The sequence below is a fragment of the Pseudophryne corroboree genome, chromosome 5 (genome assembly GCF_028390025.1).
Source record: "Pseudophryne corroboree isolate aPseCor3 chromosome 5, aPseCor3.hap2, whole genome shotgun sequence".
NCBI classification, from domain to species: domain Eukaryota; kingdom Metazoa; phylum Chordata; class Amphibia; order Anura; family Myobatrachidae; genus Pseudophryne; species Pseudophryne corroboree.
In genome coordinates this window covers 163,656,568-163,680,025 of record NC_086448.1, presented here as the reverse complement: position 1 = coordinate 163,680,025, position 23,458 = coordinate 163,656,568, and the positions used below count along the sequence as shown (strand labels likewise).

Here is a 23,458-nt window from a genome sequence, read left to right as displayed (position 1 = left end):
CCCTGATGGTGCTACTAAATTGGGATTACCCTTCCAAAGCCTACTGGTATGTTTTAGAGTCAGGGGTGATCCTCTCTAGGGTGACCCCTGTGTGCCCTTCATACTGGGCAGCAAGTCAGGCTGCACGGAGGCCCCCCCCCCTTCTCTTCTCCCCTTCCTGTGCTACTTGCAGGGCTTGGGAGGTGAGCTCCCACCCCTTGTCCTTCTAACTGTTCAGTATTGCCTGTGCAAAGGCTGCATATTCACTGCCTGGAATATATTACTGTGACTTTTTCTCTTTTCATTATATATATCCAGTTGGAGGCTGCTTGCCCACCACTGTGTGATTCCTGATTTGTTGATATAACACTGACTGGAGGCCTACCTGCTTGTTTTACCATTACTTTCTCAGTGCTGCAACTCCCTCTAGGGGTGACTATATAGAATACTATGGGGAAGAATCATCAGGCTGCGGCCAAGCTTGAAAAATACGCTAGAAATCCCCCTGCGCAAAATAAGAGGACAGGGGGGTCGCAGGATGGTTCCTCTCCCTCCTCTTCGGCTACGAGTGCTGGCTCCATTCCCCCTGAGGCTTCAGAGGATGCTATCCAAAGGGTACTGGATGGAGTTAATGCCAGCGAAGGCAGGCTAGCCGAAAAAATCACTCAAGTGCAATCCGATCTTTCCATAATCCATCAGGATCTACAACGAGTTAGAGAGAGAGTGGGGGAGGCAGAAACCCACATATCTACTGTTGAGGACACGGTGACTCCGCTTGGACGACGCACCACTACCCTTCAATCCCAGATGACGGAGGTGCAGAAAAAGTTAACAGATATGGAGGGGCGTCTGAGAAGGAATAACATTTGGTTTGTGGGCTTGCCTGAAAAGGAAGAGGGTGATGCACCTGAGCAGTTTCTGGAGAAGTGGCTTACAGATTTCTTTGGAACGGATGCTTTTACGTCACACTTTGCGGTGGAACGAGCACATAGAATCCCTATGCGGCCACTACCGCCGGGGGCTCCTCCTCGTACATTTATAGCTAAATTCCTTCACTACTAAGATCGAGACATGGTTCTTACCCTGGCATGCACCAAAGGCCCACTTAAATGGAATGGTACCCGGATCTCGGTTTTTCCTGATTTTGTGGTTGATATTCAGAAGGAGAGAGCCCAATTCCTTCCAATTAATAGACGCCTCCGGGAACTCAATATCCCTTATGCTATGCTCTTTCCCTCAAAATTGCGGGTGGTCGCGGGAGGAGAGACAGAATTCTTTTCGACCCCCGGGAGGCAGCGACGTGGCTTGACCGGCAGTTCCCGTCAGGACGCGCTCTGGCAAATGACTGATTGCTACTGCTGTCCGCTGACCGGGCTGCGATTTATGTCATTAAGTATATATTGTGACAAGAACACTGGGATAGTGTTTGAGGGCAGGTATATTTGTCCCAGGTTCTTGTCTTACATGTTTTAGAAAATGTTAACTTCTAGGAAAAATGCTTTTTGTTTTGTCTGAACCTTTTCAGTTTGCTGTAAAAGCTGGGTAAAGGCTCTGAGAGAGAGATAAGGCGAGTTCTAGACATTGGGCCCAGTTCGGGTCTTTGGCCTCACAGAGGGCTAATCAGGGTTTCAGCTGTGTAAGAGTGATATAGTGCTTCTAACCTGATTAGTATGGGCAGACTGCCTGGGAAGGCTGCAGGATCTGTGTGTGAGAGACACGCTTTCTGATGCAAGTAAGCTATACAGTATGTACTGAAGAACTCTGTGTTTTGTTTAGTGACAGTTAGGAACATCTTATGTTTAGTTAGTGCCGGACAGGCAAGGTATTTTTATTTTGGGGTTTGTTTTATTTTCTGTTTCAATAAAACTGGCCGGGGTCAGTTGTACCAGAAACTGGACTTGTGTTGTTCCTCAGCTGCTGCGTGCGGCCATATTCCCCAGGAAAAGGCGCCTTGCACCCCTACAGTGTTACAACTTGGTGGAGAATGCGAGCAGGCCGTTCTGCGCATAAGTGAAAGCAGCAGCTTTGTGAGGCCTGCAGAAAACGGTGGTTTATGCAGATACAGCCCAGTGTGAAGTTACTGAGACTCACCCCTGAGGGTTTGATATATGTCCTGGGTGAAAGCAGCTGCAAAGCCGCCTGAAAAATCTGTTGACATGGAGGATCTGCTTAAAGCCTTGCTGCAAGCTACAGCGGCTCAGCAGGAGGCTAACCGACAGCAGCAGGTGGCAATGGAGGAAAATTGGAGACTACAGCGTCAGGATAGAGAGGCCTTAGCAGAAGTGGTGCAGAGACTTGCAGCTCGGGTTGGAGATGTGGCCGTCAGTGCTCCAACCAGCTCTAGTTCTATACGGGCCAGTCACTTCCTGCAGAAAATGACAGAGGCTGATGATGTGGAGGCCTATCTGACCACGTTTGAAAGGACTGCCGAGCGTGAGAACTGGCCGAAAGTACAGTGGGCCAGTCTGCTGGCACCTTTCCTGTCAGGTGAGCCCCAAAAAGCTTACTTTGATTTAAGCCCTGCTGAGGCTCGGGACTATGATAAACTAAAGACTGAGATCCTGACCCGCCTGGGAGTCACGCTGTCAGTACGAGCGCAACGGGTGCACCGTTGGCTGTACGCCATGGAGAAGCCTCCGCGCTCCCAGATGCACGACCTTATTCAGCTAACAAAAAAATGGCTGCAGCCAGAGACATTAACTGGTCCCCAGATGGTGGAAAGAGTCGTCATGGACCGCTACTTGAGATCTTTGCCCATGGTCCTGCGCAAGTGGGTGAGCCATGGAAACCCGGGTACTGCTGACCAATTAGTGGACATGGTAGAGAGGTATTTGGCAGCAGAGGAACTACTGATGACCACCCAGCAACCCATAGATCCTCGACAGCGCCCTTCAGTAAAGACTGGTAAGACTGTTCCGTGGGAAAACGTTGCTGGGCGGTTAAGAGAACGCAAGGCTGGAGAGACTGTAAACACTGGCCCTGGAAACAGGCCAATGGGGCTAGAATGGTCTATGCTGCCCAAATGGGTTGGTAATCGTGTGGTTAAATGTTTTAGGTGTGGTATGCCAGGTCATGTTATTGCCAATTGCCCAGTCACGCAAGAACCCATGCAATGTGATGCTGCCTTTGAATGTCGCAGAATGTCTTTCTTTGCTAGGTTAGCCTGTACTGTGGTACCTTCACCTGAGCTGGAAAAACAAATGTGTGATGTGTTCTTAGAAGGTAACCGGGTAGAGGCCTTGCTAGATTCAGGAAGTTTAGTTACCCTCGTGAAAGCTGGGTTAGTGAACCCCTTAAAGGTCCAGCAAATACCTATTGGGGTAACTTGCATACATGGGGATACCCAATATTATGCCACTGCTGAGGTGAATATAGAAACTTGTTGTGGGTCAGCAATGGTTAAAGTGGGACTGGTCCCTACCTTGGTGCATGAGGCCATAATAGGGAGGGATTTTCCTCATTTTTGGAAACTGTGGGAATCACGGTTATCAACAGATGTGAGAAGTAAAAAGCCAGTTGATAATACCGGTGATTTTTTGGATGTACGTGGGTCTTCGGAACTTTCTGGCCCTTTGCCTTTTGCTAGTTTGGCTGGGGAAGTGACAGATGGGGAGTCCAGTGAGGACCCTCTTGCCGGGAACAGAGACATAGTAGTTAGAACTGAAAGCGTGCCTGACCTGGAGGTAAAGAAGGATCTGTTTGCGTCTGAACAGTTAAAGGATCCTACCTTAATAAAGGCTAGAGAGAATGTTAAGGTTGTTAATGGGGAACCTGTGGTACCAGGTGACAGGGTTACGTATCCCCACATGGCCGTCTGTAATGAGCTCTTGTACACCATTGTCAAAAGGGGTGAGGATGTGGTGGAACAGCTGGTAGTTCCCCAGCCTTATCGGAGAACGGTACTAGATTTAGCTCATAGTCACGTTACCGCAGGACATTTAGGGGCAGAAAAAACCACTGAAAGAGTTTTACAAAGGTTCTTTTGGCCAGGGGTTTATAAAGAAGTGTCTGAATATTGTTCTTCCTGTCCTGAATGCCAGTATCATGCCCCTAGACCCCATTTCAGGAGCCCACTAGTTCCCATGCCTATTATAGAGGTCCCGTTTGACAGAATAGCCATGGATCTCGTGGGGCCCTTGTTAAAGTCTGCTCGGGGCCATCAGTATATCCTGGTAATTATGGACTATGCCACTCGATATCCTGAGGCTGTCCCTTTACGCACTATCACAACCAAGGCGATAGCTAGGGAGCTGGTGCAGGTATTTAGTAGAGTGGGAATACCAAAAGAAATTTTGACTGACCAAGGTACTCCATTTATGTCAAGGATCATGAAAGAATTGTGCAAGTTATTTAAGGTCACTCACCTCAGGACGTCCATCTACCATCCCCAAACTGACGGGTTGGTGGAAAGGTTTAATAAAACATTAAAAAGTATGTTAAAAAAGGTTGTTGAGAGAGATGGGAAAAACTGGGATTGTTTGTTGCCCTACTTGTTAATGGCCATCAGAGAAGTTCCTCAGTCCTCTACGGGGTTTTCTCCATTTGATTTGTTGTATGGTAGACACCCCAGAGGGCTGTTGGATGTTGCCAAAGAGACGTGGGAAGGACAGCCCACTCCTTATAGAAGCGTTATTGAGCATGTAACACAAATGCAGGATAGGATTGCAGCCGTGGTACCTGTTGTCAGAGAGCACATGGAACAGGCCCAAAGTGCTCAACAGAGGGTCTATAACCGGAGTGCCAAGATACGGGAATTTGCTCCTGGAGATAGAGTTCTTGTTTTGGTACCCACTGTGGAAAGCAAATTCCTAGCTAAATGGCAGGGTCCATTTGAGATTAGGGAAAAAGTGAATGAGGTTAATTACAAAGTATACCAGCCGGGAAAGAGAAAACCCGAACAGATCTACCATGTTAACTTAATCAAACCCTGGAAAGATAGGTTGTCTCTGTCAGCGGAGCCTTGCCCTTCGGTGTCTTCACCCCGGTTGCTTCCCGCAGTGAAGGTGTCAGAGACATTATCAGCTGATCAGAACAATCAGGTTAAAGAATTTCTCATCCAAAATAGGGAGGTATTTTCAGAGCTGCCTGGCCGAACGACCATAATAAAACATGACATTGTCACAGAACCAGGGGTCAGGGTTCATTTAAAGCCATATAGGATTCCTGAAGCTCAGCGAGAAGCTATTTCTAAGGAAGTTAAAACCATGTTAGAACTTGGAGTCATAGAGGAGTCTAACAGTGAGTGGTCCAGTCCCATAGTGCTCATCCCGAAGCCCGACGGTAGCATACGCTTCTGTAATGACTTTCGTAAGTTAAATGAGGTGTCCAAGTTTGACGCATACCCCATGCCCCGTGTGGATGAGCTTGTAGAAAGGCTGGGAACAGCCAGGTTTCTCACCACATTGGACCTGACCAAAGGTTACTGGCAAATACCTTTATCTGATAGCGCCAAAGAAAAAACAGCCTTTTCGGTTCTGGAGGGGCTGTACCAGTATAAGATGTTACCCTTTGGGTTGCATGGGGCTCCAGCAACCTTTCAACGGGCGATGGATAAAATTTTGAGGCCCCATAGAAAATATGCAGCTGCCTATTTGGATGATGTGGTAATTCACAGTACAGACTGGGGGTCACATTTGGTTAAAGTACAAGCAGTACTGGACTCAATCAGAGAGGCAGGGTTAACTGCTAACCCAAAGAAGTGCTGCCTCGCAATGGAGGAGGTCAAATACTTGGGCTTCACCATAGGCAGAGGTCTGATTAGGCCCCAATTGAATAAAGTTGATGCTATTCAAAACTGGCCTCGTCCAGTGAATAAAAAACAGGTAAGGGCTTTTTTGGGAATTACTGGGTACTATAGACGGTTTATTCCTAATTTTGCGACCACAGCGGTGCCGTTGTCAGACCTTACCAAAGGGAAGCAGTCAAATGTGGTGAAATGGAACCCTGATGCAGAAAAGGCGTTCCAAGCGTTAAAAGTGGCTTTGTGTTCACAACCGGTGTTGATAACACCAGATTTTTCAAAAGAATTTGTGGTACAGACAGATGCCTCAGAGGTAGGGATAGGTGCTGTGCTGTCCCAAACCAGAGATGGGGACGAACACCCTATCATTTATTTGAGTAGGAAACTCAATGAGCATGAAAAAAGGTATGCCATTGTGGAAAAGGAGGCTTTGGCCATTAAGTGGGCACTAGATACCTTGAGATATTACCTCTTGGGTAGACAATTCAGACTAGTGACAGACCATGCCCCTTTAAAATGGATGTATGTAAATAGAGGCAAGAATGCTCGTGTAACTTGATGGTTTCTAGCGTTGCAGGACTTTAAGTTTACTGTCGAACATAGACCGGGAACACAATTGGCCAACGCAGATGCATTGTCTCGCATCTTCTGTTTGGGGGCTACAAGTGTTCCGGCCCCTAGGTCGAAACAGGGGAGGGGGATATGTGACAAGAACACTGGGATAGTGTTTGAGGGCAGGTATATTTGTCCCAGGTTCTTGTCTTACATGTTTTAGAAAATGTTAACTTCTAGGAAAAATGCTTTTTGTTTTGTCTGAACCTTTTCAGTTTGCTGTAAAAGCTGGGTAAAGGCTCTGAGAGAGAGATAAGGCGAGTTCTAGACATTGGGCCCAGTTCGGGTCTTTGGCCTCACAGAGGGCTAATCAGGGTTTCAGCTGTGTAAGAGTGATATAGTGCTTCTAACCTGATTAGTATGGGCAGACTGCCTGGGAAGGCTGCAGGATCTGTGTGTGAGAGACACGCTTTCTGATGCAAGTAAGCTATACAGTATGTACTGAAGAACTCTGTGTTTTGTTTAGTGACAGTTAGGAACATCTTATGTTTAGTTAGTGCCGGACAGGCAAGGTATTTTTATTTTGGGGTTTGTTTTATTTTCTGTTTCAATAAAACTGGCCGGGGTCAGTTGTACCAGAAACTGGACTTGTGTTGTTCCTCAGCTGCTGCGTGCGGCCATATTCCCCAGGAAAAGGCGCCTTGCACCCCTACAGTGTTACAATATGTATACAGTTGCTGCATTAATGTTTGATTTTTTTCCTTCTAGGGGGACAATACAAACTTTATTGTTAGTATTCTAAATGTTACACTTGATATTGGGCCCCTGTATTTTCCGGTGTTGGGTGCCTATTTGGCCCTGGGGTGGGGGAGGGGGGTAGGCTTGGGCGGGGGAGCAATGCCTGCCTTTGGCCACTGTATTTTTTGTCCTCTTTACTAGTTTTTCAGTTGTTGGGAGGTTCTTAGGGATTAGGTATGCCACAGTTCAGGCCGGTATACAGGGTGGGGGGTTGTATGGGGGGAAGGGAGGATCTAGTTTGTTGATGTTTTTTAAGCATTGCTGATGTGACATGTTTAGAGAAACCTTTTTCAATGGGTTGCTTTTCTGTTTCTTTCAAATAGCTTCAATGTTTTGGGCACATTTAGCACTTGGTGCTATTATATATTATGGCATCACTTAGTCTAAAAATGTTATCCTGGAATGTGCGGGGCCTTAATGATAAAATTAAAAGGGCCTTAGTGATTAGGCAAATTAGGCAGTATTCCGCAGATATTATTTGTCTTATGGAGACGCACCTGGAGGGAGCCAAAGTTTTATTTCTTAAAAACCCATGGGTCGGGTGGTTATACCACTCCACACATACCTCCCATTCCAGAGGCGTCTCCATCCTGATCTGTCCCGTTTGTTTTGTGTCAGATTCAGGTGGATCAGTGGAGTAGATATATTTTTTCTTAAATGTCAGATAAATTCTATGTCTTTATTATTGTTAGCTATCTACATTCCTCCACCGTACTCTCCGGAGATTCTACGCAAGGCTGCTGATTTTATGATCCTTTACCCCAACATTCCCACTGTCTGCATTGGGGACTTTAATAATGTCATGGATCTAAGTGTGGATAGATTCAGCACCAATACTGCTGTGCCTCATCCACTTCCGGGTAAATTTGCACTGTTAGTGGAGGGTATGGGTTTGGTGGACGTCTGGAGGGCACGGCATCTGGATGCTCGTCAGTTCTCCTGCTTCTCGCCTACTTACTCCTCCTTTTCTAGGATTGATATGGCCCTGGTCTCCCCCTGTTTACTTCCTAAAATTGTTGATGTCCAGTATGCAACTAGAGGTATCTCTGACCACTCACCAATACTACTGAATTTGGATGCTGGGGGTACCCGGGGGCAATTATTTTGGGAAGTTAACTCATTCTGGCTTTCACAGATGGGCACTGGTGCGGAGCTTGAGCTTGCATGGCTGGAGTTCCTGGAGCTGAACGGGGGTACTGTTAGCCCAACAGTCCTCTGGGACGCATTTAAAGCCTTTATACGGGGTTCCTTAATTAGAAGGGTTGCTACTTTAAAAACTGGCTACAAACGCCAAGAAATGGAGCTTGAAGCGTCATGTAGGTCCCTAGAAATCCAATATTTACATGATGGATTGGTATCCTCCAAGGACGCATGGATGCTTGCACAGTCCAAATGGAGGAACTGTCTGTCTGATAAAGCCAAATACCGTTTACTGTATGCCCAACACTCATACTATGCCGCAGGCAACAGACCTGGTACTTATCTAGCACATTTAGCGGCGGCAGATAAATCTTCTAATATTGTCCTTGCGATATGCGGGGATGATGGTGTAACATATGTGAAAACCCCTGAAATAGTGGACCAATTTGTTGCTTATTATAAAAGTCTGTATAGTACGAGATTATCGGCTGATTTAACAGAAAATAAGAATTTACTTACCGATAATTCTATTTCTCGTAGTCCGTAATGGATGCTGGGGACTCCGTAAGGACCATGGGGAACAGCGGCTCCGCAGGAGACAGGGCACAAAAGTAAAAGCTTTAGGATCAGGTGGTGTGCACTGGCTCCTCCCCCTATGACCCTCCTCCAAGCCTCAGTTAGGATACTGTGCCCGGACGAGCGTACACAATAAGGAAGGATTTTGAATCCCGGGTAAGACTCATACCAGCCACACCAATCACACTGTACAACCTGTGATCTGAACCCAGTTAACAGCATGATAACAGCGGAGCCTCTGAAAAGATGGCTCACAACAATAATAACCCGATTTTTGTAACAATAACTATGTACAAGTATTGCAGACAATCCGCACTTGGGATGGGCGCCCAGCATCCACTACGGACTACGAGAAATAGAATTATCGGTAAGTAAATTCTTATTTTCTCTGACGTCCTAAGTGGATGCTGGGGACTCCATAAGGACCATGGGGATTATACCAAAGCTCCCAAACGGGCGGGAGAGTGCGGATGACTCTGCAGCACCGAATGAGAGAACTCCAGGTCCTCCTCAGCCAGGGTATCAAATTTGTAGAATTTTGCAAACGTGTTTGCCCCTGACCAAGTAGCAGCTCGGCAAAGTTGTAAAGCCGAGACCCCTCGGGCAGCCGCCCAAGATGAGCCCACCTTCCTTGTGGAATGGGCATTTACATATTTTGGCTGTGGCAGGCCTGCCACAGAATGTGCAAGCTGAATTGTACTACACATCCAACTAGCAATCGTCTGCTTAGAAGCAAGAGCACCCAGTTTGTTGGGTGCATACAGGATAACAGCAAGTCAGTTTTCCTGACTCCAGCCGTCCTGGAAACATATATTTTCAGGGCCCTGACAACATCTAGCAACCCGGAGTCCTCCAAGTCCCTAGTAGCCGCAGGTACCACAATAAGCTGGTTCAGGTGAAACGCTGACACCACCTTAGGGAGAAACTGGGGACGAGTCCGCAGCTCTGCCCTGTCCGAATGGACAATCAGATATGGGCTTTTGTGAGACAAAGCCGCCAATTCTGACACTCGCCTGGCCGAGGCCAGGGCCAACAGCATGGTCACTTTCCATGTGAGATATTTCAAATCCACAGATTTGAGCGGTTTAAACCAATGTGATTTGAGGAATCCCAGAACTACGTTGAGATCCCACAGTGCCACTGGAGGCACAAAAGGGGGTTGTATATGCAGTACTCCCTTGACAAACTTCTGGACTTCAGGAACTGAAGCCAATTCTTTCTGGAAGAAAATCGACAGGGCCGAAATTTGAACCTTAATGGACCCCAATTTGCGGCCCATAGACACTCCTGTTTGCAGGAAATGCAGGAATCGACCGAGTTGAAATTCCTCCGTGGGGGCCTTCCTGGCCTCACACCATGCAACATATTTTCGCCAAATGTGGTGATAATGTTGTGCGGTCACCTCCTTCCTGGCTCTGACCAGGGTAGGGATGACCTCTTCCGGAATGCCTTTTTCCCTTAGGATCCGGCGTTCAACCGCCATGCCGTCAAACGCAGCCGCGGTAAGACTTGGAACAGACATGATCCTTGCTGAAGCAAGTCCCTTCTTAGTATCTCTTGAAGTTCCGGGTACCAAGTCCTTCTTGGCCAATCCGGAGCCACGAGTATAGTTCTTACTCCTCTCCGTCTTATAATTCTCAGTACCTTGGGTATGATAGGCAGAGGAGGGAACACATACACCGACTGGTACACCCACGGTGTTACCAGAGCGTCCCTGCTATTGCCTGAGGGTCTCTTGACCTGGCGCAATACCTGTCCAGTTTTTTGTTCAGACGGGACGCCATCATGTCCACCTTTGGTCTTTCCCAAAGGTTCACAATCATGTGGAAGACTTCCAGATGAAGTCCCCACTCTCCCGGGTGGAGGTCGTGCCTGCTGAGGAAGTCTGCTTCCCAGTTGTCCACTCCCGGAATGAACACCGCTGACAGTGTTATCACATGATTTTTCGCCCAGCGAAGAATCCTTGCTGCCATTGCCCTCCTGCTTCTTGTGCCGCCCTGTCTGTTTACGTGGGCGTGTCCGACTGGATCAGCACCGGTTGACTTTGAAGCAGAGGTCTTCCTAGGCTCAGAGCATTGTAAATTGCCCTTAGCTCCAGTATATTTATGTGGAGAGAAGTCTCCAGACTTGACCACACTCCTTGGAAATTTCTTCCCTGTGTGACTGCTCCCCAGCCTCTCAGGCTGGCATCCGTGGTCACCAGGACCCAGTCCTGAATGCCGAATCTGCTGCCCTCTAGTAGATGAGCACTCTGCAGCCACCACAGAAGAGACACCCTTGTCCTTGGAGACAGGATTATCCGCTGATGCATCTGAAGATGCGATCCGGACCATTCGTCCAGCAGATCCCACTGAAAAATTATTGCGTGAAATCTGCCGAATGGAATCGCTTCGTAAGAAGCCACCATTTTTCCCAGGACTCTTGTGCATTGATGCACTGACACTTGGCCTGGTTCTAGGAGGTTCCTAACTAGCTCGGATAACTCCCTGGCTTTCTCCTCCGGGAGAAACACCTTTTTCTGGACTGTGTCCAGAATCATCCCTAGGAACAGCAGACGTGTCGTCGGAATCAGCTGCGATTTTGGAATATTTAGAATCCACCCGTGCTGTCGTAGAACTACTTGAGATAGTGCTACTCCGACCTCCAACTGTTCTCTGGACCTTGCCCTTATCAGGAGATCGTCCAAGTAAGGGATAATTAAGACGCCTTTTCTTTGAAGAAGAATCATCATTTCGGCCATTACCTTGGTAAAGACCCGGGGTGCCGTGGACAATCCAAACGGCAGCGTCTGAAACTGATAGTGACAGTTCTGTACCACGAACCTGAGGTACCCTTGGTGAGAAGGGCAAATTGGGACATGGAGGTAAGCATCCTTGATGTCCAGGGACACCATATAGTCCCCTTCTTCCTGGTTCGCTATCACTGCTCTGAGTGACTCCATCTTGATTTGAACCTTTGTATGTAAGTGTTCAAAGATTTCAGATTTAGAATAGGTCTCACCGAGCCGTCTGGCTTCAGTACCACAAATAGTGTGGAATAATACCCCTTTCCTTGTTGTAGGAGGGGTACTTTGATTATCACCTGCTGGGAATACAGCTTGTGAATTGTTTCCAATACTGCCTCCCTGTCGGAGGGAGACGTTGGTAAAGCAGACTTCAGGAACCTGCGAGGGGGAGACGTCTCGAACTTCCAATCTGTACCCCTGGGATACTACTTGTAGGATCCAGGGGTCCACTTGCGAGTGAGCCCACTGCGCGCTGAAACTCTTGAGACGACCCCCCACCGCACCTGAGTCCGCTTGTACGGCCCCAGCGTCATGCTGAGGACTTGGCAGAAGCGGTGGAGGGCTTCTGTTCCTGGGAAGGAGCTGCCTGCTGCAGTCTTCTTCCCTTTCCTCTACCCCTGGGCAGATATGACTGGCCTTTTGCCCGCTTGCCCTTATGGGGACGAAAGGACTGAGGCTGAAAAGACGGTGTCTTTTTCTGCTGAGATGTGACTTGGGGTAAAAAAGGTGGATTTTCCAGCTGTTGCCGTGGCCACCAGGTCCGATGGACCGACCCCAAATAACTCCTCCCCTTTATACGGCAATACTTCCATGTGCCGTTTGGAATCTGCATCACCTGACCACTGTCGTGTCCATAACATCTTCTGGCAGACATGGACATCGCACTTACTCTTGATGCCAGAGTGCAAATATCCCTCTGTGCATCTCGCATATATAGAAATGCATCTTTTAAATGCTCTATAGTCAATAAAATACTGTCCCTGTCAAGGGTATCAATATTTTCAGTCAGGGAATCCGACCAAGCCACCCCAGCGCTGCACATCCAGGCTGAGGCGATCGCTGGTCGCAGTATAACACCAGTATGTGTGTATATACTTTTTAGGATATTTTCCAGCCTCCTATCAGCTGGCTCCTTGAGGGCGGCCGTATCTGGAGACGGTAACGCCACTTGTTTTGATAAGCGTGTGAGCGCCTTATCCACCCTAGGGGGTGTTTCCCAACGCGCCCTAACTTCTGGCGGGAAAGGGTATAACGCCAATAATTTTCTATCGGGGGAAACCCACGCATCATCACACACTTCATTTAATTTATCTGATTCAGGAAAAACTACAGGTAGTTTTTTCACACCCCACATAATACCCTTTTTTGTGGTACTTGTAGTATCAGAAATATGTAACACCTCCTTCATTGCCCTTAACATGTAACGTGTGGCCCTAATGGAAAATACGTTTGTTTCTTCACCGTCGACACTGGAGTCAGTGTCCGTGTCTGTGTCTGTGTCGACCGACTGAGGTAATGGGCGTTTTAAAGCCCCTGACGGTGTTTGAGACGCCTGGACAGGTACTAATTGGTTTGCCGGCCGTCTCATGTCGTCAACCGACCTTGCAGCGTGTTGACATTATCACGTAATTCCCTAAATAAGCCATCCATTCCGGTGTCGACTCCCTAGAGAGTGACATCACCATTACAGGCAATTGCTCCGCCTCCTCACCAACATCGTCCTCATACATGTCGACACACACGTACCGACACACAGCACACACACAGGGAATGCTCTGATAGAGGACAGGACCCCACTAGCCCTTTGGGGAGACAGAGGGAGAGTTTGCCAGCACACACCAAAACGCTATAATTATACAGGGACAACCTTATATAAGTGTTTTCCCTTATAGCATCTTAATATATTATAATATCGCCACACAAAATGCCCCCCCTCTCTGTTTTAACCCTGTTTCTGTAGTGCAGTGCAGGGGAGAGCCTGGGAGCCTTCCTAGCAGCGGAGCTGTGTAGGAAAATGGCGCTGTGTGCTGAGGAGAATAGGCCCCGCCCCCTTTTCGGCGAGCTTCTTCTCCCGTTTTTCTGACAACCTGGCAGGGGTTAAATACATCCATATAGCCCCAGAGGCTATATGTGATGTATTTTTAGCCAGCATAGGTACTTTCATTGCTGCCCAGGGCGCCCCCCCCAGCGCCCTGCACCCTCAGTGACCGTTGGTGTGAAGTGTGCTGAGAGCAATGGCGCACAGCTGCCGTGCTGTGCGCTACCTTAAGAAGACTGGGAAGTCTTCAGCCGCCGATTTCTGGACCTCTTCTCTCTTCAGCATCTGCAAGGGGGTCGGCGGCGCGGCTCCGGTGACCCATCCAGGCTGTACCTGTGATCGTCCCTCTGGAGCTAGTGTCCAGTAGCCTAAGAAGCCAATCCATCCTGCACGCAGGTGAGTTCACTTCTTCTCCCCTAAGTCCCTCGTTGCAGTGAGCCTGTTGCCAGCAGGACTCACTGAAAATAAAAAACCTAACAAAACTTTTACTCTAAGCAGCTCTTTAGGAGAGCCACCTAGATTGCACCCTTCTCGGCCGGGCACAAAACCTAACTGAGGCTTGGAGGAGGGTCATAGGGGGAGGAGCCAGTGCACACCACCTGATCCTAAAGCTTTTACTTTTGTGCCCTGTCTCCTGCGGAGCCGCTGTTCCCCATGGTCCTTACGGAGTCCCCAGCATCCACTTAGGACGTCAGAGAAAGAAATAATTATCTTGCTGGTATACCATTGCCCTCGCTCTCTAATGTGGCGGTTGAATTCCTGGATTCCCCTTTGTCATTGACGGAGATTGAAACAACGCAAGGCACCAGGGCTAGACGGAATTCCTTTTGAGCTCTATAAGAAGCATATTGACTTTTATGGCCCCAAATTGCTTACTCTGTTCAATGACTTGTTGGAATTCGATTCACTGCCAGTTTCTATGTCAGAGGCTTTGATAATGGTGCTTTTAAAACCAGATAAGGATCCAGAGCGGGCAGATTCGTATAGACCTATCTTGCTACTTTTTACTGATGTCAAGGTCTTAGCAAAGATCCTGGCACTTAGACTAAACTCTGTTATCACCCAAATTATTCACACAGATCAGACTGGTTTCATGCCAGGGCGGTCCACTCTAACTAACCTTAGGCGTTTGTTTACACACTTACATGGCCCTCGCGGGGACGCAGACACTTCTGTTATAGTGTCTCTTGACGCTGCTAAAGCTTTCAATTCAGTGGAGCGGACGTTCTTGTGGGGGTCTATGGCCCGCTTCGGCATTGGACCACGCTTTATACGGTGGGTCAAGCTACTATACTTCACCCCATCAGCCAGGGTCTCAATAAACGGATTCATTTCCTCTGCATTTCCTCTAGCCATGGATACAAGGAAGGGCTGCCCACTATCCCCTATCCTTTTTGCTCTGGCAGTGGAGCCCTTAGCGTGTCTGGTGCTTTCTGACTCGCGGGTGGGGGGTTCCGGGTGGGCCCCGTCACGGACAAAATTGCTCTATACGTGGATGATATTCTGCTGTTTACATCAGACTACTGCAATACCATGCCACACGTGCTGCGTATTATTGACACCTATGGCAGGTACTCTGGATTGTCCATTAATTGGGATAAGTCCTGCATACTGCCCTTTCGAGGTGCTTGTCATGGTGTCCCGCCCGTGGCCCTCCCTCTTCGCTGGGTGGACTCATTTAAGTACTTAGGAATCTGGGTCACAAATAATCCTTCTCAATACTTTTCCTTTTAATATAAAACCTCATATGGATTATTTGCATTCCCGTATTGCGGTGTGGGGGACTTTACCTCTAACTATAATGGGTAGAATTAATTTAGTGAAAATGGTGGCCCTGCCTAAATTGCTGTATGCGCTGCAACACTCCCCTGTTTATCTCCCATTAAAAAACTTTCGGAAAATAGATAATCTTCTGTACTCTATTGTATGGTCTAACTGCCGGGTCAGAATAAAATTGGACACCCTCACACGCCCACATGACTCTGGGAACCTGGCCCTCCCTAAATTCAGTTTATATTATCTAGCGGCACAAATGGTACATATTAGTAAGTGGCTACATGATTCTGCTAGAGATGAATTGATCTCCCGAATTCTCTATGTAATTGATCAGAATTGCACCCCATTACAACTACTGTTGAGTGACAATGTATCGATACTTAATCTCCCCGTTGTCAAACAAGCAATTATGGTATGGAGACAGATGCATAGATTGCTCCAGGGAGAGGGTTGGGACCCGGAAATGCCTCTGGCTTACGCACATACTCTTAACGAGCTTACTTCGTTACAGATACGGGAGGTCTGGAACCGCCGGGAAGTGCAGTCTCTTGGGCAATTATATCATATGGGTATATTTAAGTCTTTCCAACAATTGCAGGAGGATTATAATATGCCTACCTTCTATTATTATCGATATCTACAACTCCGCCATGCTTGTCAAACTCAATTTGCGGACGCTCCCCTGATGCTCCGGGACACGCCAGTTCGGGAACTATTTGTTAAACTCCAAAATTGCACTATTTCTATATTTTACTCAGCTCTACTACGTTCTTATCATGGTGAGGCCCTTCTTTCTCTTAAATCTAGATGGGAATGTGATCTGGGGCCCATATCTAATGATACTTGGGAGGATGCACTTGGTGCCTCTAGACTGGCGACCACAGCAGTCCGTTACCAACAGGTGCATCTTTTTGTTTTACACAGAGTCTATATTACTCCTGAGAGGTTAATGAGATTCGGAGGAAGAATGGATTCTAGATGTCCCAAATGTACTCTAGATGGGGGCACTTTTTGGCATATGATTTGGTCCTGTAGGATAGTTCATGCCTTCTGGCAGGATGTACTTAAGATTATGGTTTCCACTGGTATACCTGCTGATGCGCTGACCCCTCCTGTGTGTATACTGGCGGTGTTGGATGAGGAGTTGCTGGATGCCACCTCCAGACGTTATGTTATCAACCTGTGTGCTCTTGCACAGGTTTCTATAGCCCGGTCATGGATGGCACCTACTGGCCCAGATATTGATTCCTAGATTGCCCTAGTGAATACTACGGTGGCACATGAAAAATTTGTCTACATGTCCAGGAAAGTCATTACTAAATACTATGCAATATGGGATAGGTGGCGGGGCATCGCCATATGTTAGGGGTGCTCACATTGCTACATCTGCAGATGCGAGATTAGCTTCAGCATAATATTTCCCAATGCTACCTGTAGAGGCTAGGAAATTGTACTGTTTGCACGATATTGTTATTTACTATGTTTCTCACCCAAGATACTACTTTCTATATCTGATATGAATGTATACAGCAGTTTTAGAATGACGACATAACTACATAATGCCATTGAAATTCGTTGTATGTTTTTTTTTTTATTATTATTATTATTATCTATATGGTTACAGTGGTATGTCTTATAGGTCTATTTTCAGATAACGCCCGATTATGTTTATTTATCTTTGCACGGTGTGTTATATGTTGCTTGATATTGTTGTCAACAGCAATGCTTTAAGTTTGTGTTGTAACCTAAACAAAAAATTTACAATAAAAATTGTTGAATTTAAAAAAAAAACCCCATACATTCACATAAATTAGGGTATGCTGATGTAATTTCCGGTTGAAGATCTCTGGGTAGAGGGCAAAATAAAAAGATGGTGAAAGAAACAGGCCGTGAAATTAATTTACATTCCTTATCACAACACTGTTTCTACAGTTGGGTCATATATCAAATATGCCGCTGTTACCACGCCCTCGCTCCTTAGACTCATCAAATTTGTCTTATGTTTTCGCCGTGTCAAAATTCAAACACATGTACATATCAGACCAATAATTATGACGGTATGTTGTTCGCCGGGAGCCCGGCCGCCGGCTTGCAATACTACACCCTCCTGCCGCAGTATATAAATCATTACTGTGGCTGCTATATTATATGAAGTCGTGGCCATCTATCCACATTACCTTATCACATTACCATATTGATATTTGCATTCAGACAATGGGGGTAATTCCAAGTTGATCACAGCAGGACATTTTTTAGCAGTTGGGCACTGCAGATATAACGTGCAGAGAGAGTTAGATTTGGGTGGGTTATTTTGTTTCTGTGCAGGGTAAATACTGGCTGCTTTATTATTACACTGCAATTTAGATTGCAGATTGAACACACCACACCCAAATCTAACTCTCTCTCTGCACATGTTATATCTGCCTCCCCTGCAGTGCACATGGGCCCTCATTCCGAGTTGTTCGCTCGCAAGGCGATTTTAGCAGTATTGCACACGCTAAGCCGCCGCCTACTGGGAGTGAATCTTAGCTTCTTAAAATTGCGAACGAAAGATTCGCAATATTGCGATTACACATCTCGTAGCAGTTTCAGAGTAGCTTCAGACTTACTCGGCATCTGCGATCAGTTCAGTGCTTATCGTTCCTGGTTTGACGTCACAAACACACCCAGCGTTCGCCCAGACACTCCTCCGTTTCTCCAGCCACTCCCGCGTTTTTTCCGGAAACGGTAGCGTTTTTTCCCACACGCCCATAAAACGGCCTGTTTCCGCCCAGTAACACCCATTTCCTGTCAATCACACTACGATCGCCTGAGCGAAGAAAAAGCCGTGAGTAAAAATCCAAACTTCTTAGCAAATTTACTTGGCGCAGTCGCAGTGCGGACATTGCGCATGCGCACTAAGCGGAAAAACGCTGCGATGCGAAGAAATTTTCCGAGCGAACGACTCGGAATGACCTCCATGGTTTTGCCCAATTGCTAACAAACTTGCTGCTGCGATCAATTCAGAATTACCCCCAATGTCAGGAAAGAAGATTATCGTGTGTTTTCTTTCCGGGGGGAAACAATGGATGTTTGTATTTAATTGAGGTTTATTTGCACCTGTTTATTTGTAGAAAAATCTGTGAGTACACAGCTTATCCTGAATAATGTGCCAGGATAACATCCATTAACATCCATTCTCTTACAGGGTCAATAATATATTTAGCACCTGGTAAAATCCTTTTTGCTATTCAAACAGAAAAATAGTACAGAGTCCAAGTAGAGTATCTCTGTATGCTTGGACAGGCTGTCACTAGGATGTGTCACACAGCCAGGTTGCTGGGCTTAGATGCAGCATTGTGATGTCTATGTACAAGGACATTAATCCTGCTGCTCTTTTTCCATATTTCTTGCACAATTTGTAATGAATATTGATTTACCTGACAAAGAAGGATAGAGGTGGATGAATTGTAATGTAATATTTGTAACAAGATACAATATGGCATACCTCCCAACTGTCCCGATAGTCCTGCTATTCGGACACTGTCCTGCTGTCCCACCTGCGGCAGTGACGTGCGGTGCCTCGAGCTATTTAGCTCACCGCACGTCCCTGACCTGCGGGTCGCAGTGTCCCAAGGTTGGGAAGAGCCAGTGATCACCGATGCTTTGCAAAACAGCCAGTGATCACTGAATAGATGCTGTGCACATGGCATCTAAACAGTGTGGGAAGTGAGTAGGGGGCTGCAAAGCTGCTCGGGGAGCGCTGGGCACTCCCCCAAATGACAAAAATGAGGGTCATGCAGCGAGGCCCCGCCTCTACTCCCAAGCCTCATTTCAACCGAGCCCGCAGTGCAGGTCCCGCTTAAAAGGCTAAAAAAGTTGGGGATAAGCAATAGGGGATTTCTCTACTTCTAATGATAAGCCCACTGCCATTGCTGACTCACAATATCTTTAGCTTGCTACCTTCTTTGGTATCTCCCAGTGGACTTCATCAATCACCCCATTCCGAGTTACACTGTCTTGACCTTGTCTTCTTCCTATACTCATGAGCTGGCTGCAGGGGCGTTGCCAGAACTTTGTGGGCCCCCATAGCAACATTTTGAAGGGGCCCCTGTTCCAATGCTTTTAGATAGACATTTCTCTGCAGCAGTTGTTCATTTTATGCCCTATAATAATAGTGCCCTAGTTCATTTTCTGACCCATATTAGAGCCTTATTTAATGTTATGCCCCATAGTAGAGCCCTAGTTTCTTTTATGAATCGTAGTAGTGATTAAATTCACCCTACGTCACATTTCAGAGCTGCCAGTACACATTATGCCGCACAGTACCCCCAATTCCCATTTTGATATATAGGGCTCCCCATTCATATTGTGCCTCATTACAGTGCCCTGTTTCATATTACTATATATAACATTAAAATGCCCTCCAGTTCATTTTATACCACACTACAATGAGCATGTCCAGGGGCATACCCATATATATTGCAGGCCCCAAGGAACAAGTTTTAAAGGACCCCTATGTACCACCCAATGGCGAAAAATGTATATAACACATGTAACTTTGACAGGGAAGGTGGGCCCCTCTCAGCTCTGTGCCCCATAGCAGCTGCATTGCCTGCACCTATGGTAGCTACGCCATTGGCTGGCTCTTAGCCTGGGGTGCAAATGCAAGCACGTGGCTCTGGCTTTTGTACAAGCAAATGGCAATGGAAATAATCAGCAGTTTACAGAGCTGTAGCTAGACATTTTAGCGCCATGAGAGAGAGAGAGAGAGAGAGAGAGAGAGAGAGAGAGAGAGAGAGAGAGAGAGAGAGAGAGAGAGAGAGAGAGAGAACCGAACCAAATTGACTTTTCCCCTAAGTGTACAGAGCAATAAAGCAAGACAGACTGGAATGAGATAAATGTAGTTAGCAAAGTCCCATGCTATACATAAAAAAACAAAAATATATTGCAGAATAAAAGCATGCATTTATTCAAACCTTAAATGCATACAAATTCACCAGTATAATACAGTGATCACCTTATATTGCCTCCTGCTGCATTACTGATACGAGCTCCGTCCAAGGACAAAGTATCGGATCTTCCCTGGCACCATCAGCCTGCTGTGTGACCCATGGGGTCATGCAAACTGGCTGTTGCAAGTCCTACCTAGGGGCCAGGAAATCTGACAGAAATCTTGGCCTTGTCCATCCCCTGTAGCGGCGGCGACACACCTCTGTTTGGAAAAAGGAAGGCCGTTCTTGCCCCAAGCAGCATCACACTGTCAGTCACTGACAGTCTGAAGCTGTAGTGCGACCAACATCGCAGACCCATACTGCATATGCATGCGCAAAGTACCGAACATCTGTACTTTGCTGCATGAGCCACTACTCCATCCACATCTGTACGAGGGCCACTCTTACTAACAATCCAACAAAAGATCAATTTAAAATCAGATCCCAGACCAGACTGCCCACCCTTCATAATTAAAAAAATCATACATCAGAAGATCAATGCAAATCAGACCCCAAATTATGAATAAGACCCCAGATCAGATCCTCATTACAAACCAGACAGTACACTGCATGCATGGATGTGGTTGGCAGCTCCAATATATCACAGCCAGAGCAGCTGGGAGAATCCTCTGCATGTCTCCCACCAGCCAGACATGTAAATGCATCTCTAAACCTGTTCCAACTGCCCACCCCACCTGTCTCAAATGTTCCATCTGTAGCTCCTCCAACTTCGCTTTCTCACTCTCCAACCAAAGACTTTCCTCAAGCTTCACTGTAATCTCATATTCCCCCATTACACTCAATAACACACATACCGCAACACTTACATGCTCTTGACCTGATCCACAAACTGATCTACTTCACATGTTAAAAAAAATCCCCAATTTCTCTCTCTATGACTAATTTGTGCTGGCCCAAGCAGGCTGCCAAGTGCTGTAGCAGGGCAATTCTGTTCCCTGGGCCGCCACCCTCTGACCCCCAACTTCCACTCACTCTCACTTGCTGCTTCCTACACCCACCCTCCCTCACTGCTCTCTACACTCACTCCCACTTGCTGCTTCCTACTCCCATACTACCTTACTGCTCCCTACTCACATCCTCCCTTACTGCTTCCTACACCCACCCTCACTCACTGCTCTCTACACTCACTCCCACTTGCTGCTTCCTACTCCCATACTACCTAACTGCTTTCTACTCACATCCTCCCTTACTGCTTCCTACACCCACCCTCCCTCACTGCTCTCTACACTCACTCCCACTTGCTGCTTCCTGCTCCCATACTACCTTACTGCTCCCTACTCCCATCCTCCCGTACTGCTTCCTACACCCACCCTCCCTCACTGCTCTCTACACTCACTCCCACTTGCTGCTTCCTACTCCCATACTACCCTACTGCTCCCTACTCACATCCTCCCTTACTGCTTCCTACACCCACCCTCCCTCACTGCTCTCTACACTCACTCCCACTTGCTGCTTCCTACTCCCATACTACCTAACTGCTCCCTACTCACATCCTCCCTTACTGCTTCCTACACCCACCCTCCCTCACTGCTCTCTACACTCACTCACACTTGCTGCTTCCTGCTCCCATCCTACCTTACTGCTCCCTACTCACATCCTCCCTTACTGCTTCCTACACCCACCCTCCCTCACTGCTCTCTACACTCACTCCCACTTGCTGCTTCCTACTCCCATACTACCTTACTGCTCCCTACTCACATCCTCCCTTACTGCTTCCTACACCCACCCTCCCTCACTGCTCTCTACACTCACTCCAACTTGCTGCTTCCTACTCCCATCCTACCTTGCTGTTCCCTACTCCCATCCTCCTTTACTGCTTCCTACACCCACTCTCCCTCACTGCTCTCTACACTTACTCCCACTTGCTGCTTCCTACTCCCATACTACCTTACTGCTCCCTACTCACATTCTCCCTTACTGCTTCCTACACCCACCCTCTCTCACTGCTCTCTACACTCACTCCCACTTGCTGCTTCCTACTCCCATACTACCTAACTGCTCCCTACTCACATCCTCCCTTACTGCTTCCTACACCCACCCTCCCTCACTGCTCTCTACACTCACTCCCACTTGCTGCTTCCTGCTCCCATACTACCTTACTGCTCCCTACTCCCATCCTCCCGTACTGCTTCCTACACCCACCCTCCCTCACTGCTCTGTACACTCACTCCCACTTGCTGCATCCTACTCCCATACTACCTTACTGCTCCCTACTCACATTCTCCCTTACTGCTTCCTACACCCACCCTCCCTCACTGCTCTCTACACTCACTCCCACTTGCTGCTTCCTACTCCCATACTACCTTACTGCTCCCTACTCACATCCTCCCTTACTGCTTCCTACACCCACCCTCCCTCACTGCTCTCTACACTCACTCCCACTTGCTGCTTCCTACTCCCATACTACCTAACTGCTTTCTACTCACATCCTCCCTTACTGCTTCCTACACCCACCCTCCCTCACTGCTCTCTACACTCACTCCCACTTGCTGCTTCCTACTCCCATACTACCTTACTGCTCCCTACTCACATCCTCCCTTACTGCTTCCTACACCCAGCCTCCCTCACTGCTCTCTACACTCACTCCCACTTGCTGCTTCCTACTCCCATACTACCTAACTGCTTTCTACTCACATCCTCCCTTACTGCTTCCTACACCCTCCCTCCCTCACTGCTCTCTACACTCACTCCCACTTGCTGCTTCCTACTCCCATACTACCTAACTGCTTTCTACTCACATCCTCCCTTACTGCTTCCTACACCCACCCTCCCTCACTGCTCTCTACACTCACTCACACTTGCTGCTTCCTGCTCCCATACTACCTTACTGCTCCCTACTCACATCCTCCCGAACTGCTTCCTACACCCACCCTCCCTCACTGCTCTCTACACTGACTCCCACTTGCTGCTTACTACTCCCATACTACCTTACTGCTCCCTACTCACATCCTCCCTCACTGCTCCCTACACCCACCCTCCCTCACTGCTCTTTACACTCACTCCAACTTGCTGCTTCCTACTCCCATCCTACCTTGCTGTTCCCTACTCCCATCCTCCCTTACTGCTTCCTACACCCACTC

The 23,458-nt window shown here is 47.6% G+C and overlaps 1 long non-coding RNA gene across 1 annotated transcript in view; it reads left to right on the top strand.

Annotated features, from left to right (window-relative positions):
- Nucleotides 1-23,458, top strand: part of LOC134928887 (uncharacterized) — a 97,573-nt gene that overhangs the window by 5,385 nt on the left and 68,730 nt on the right. The window lies entirely within an intron of this gene.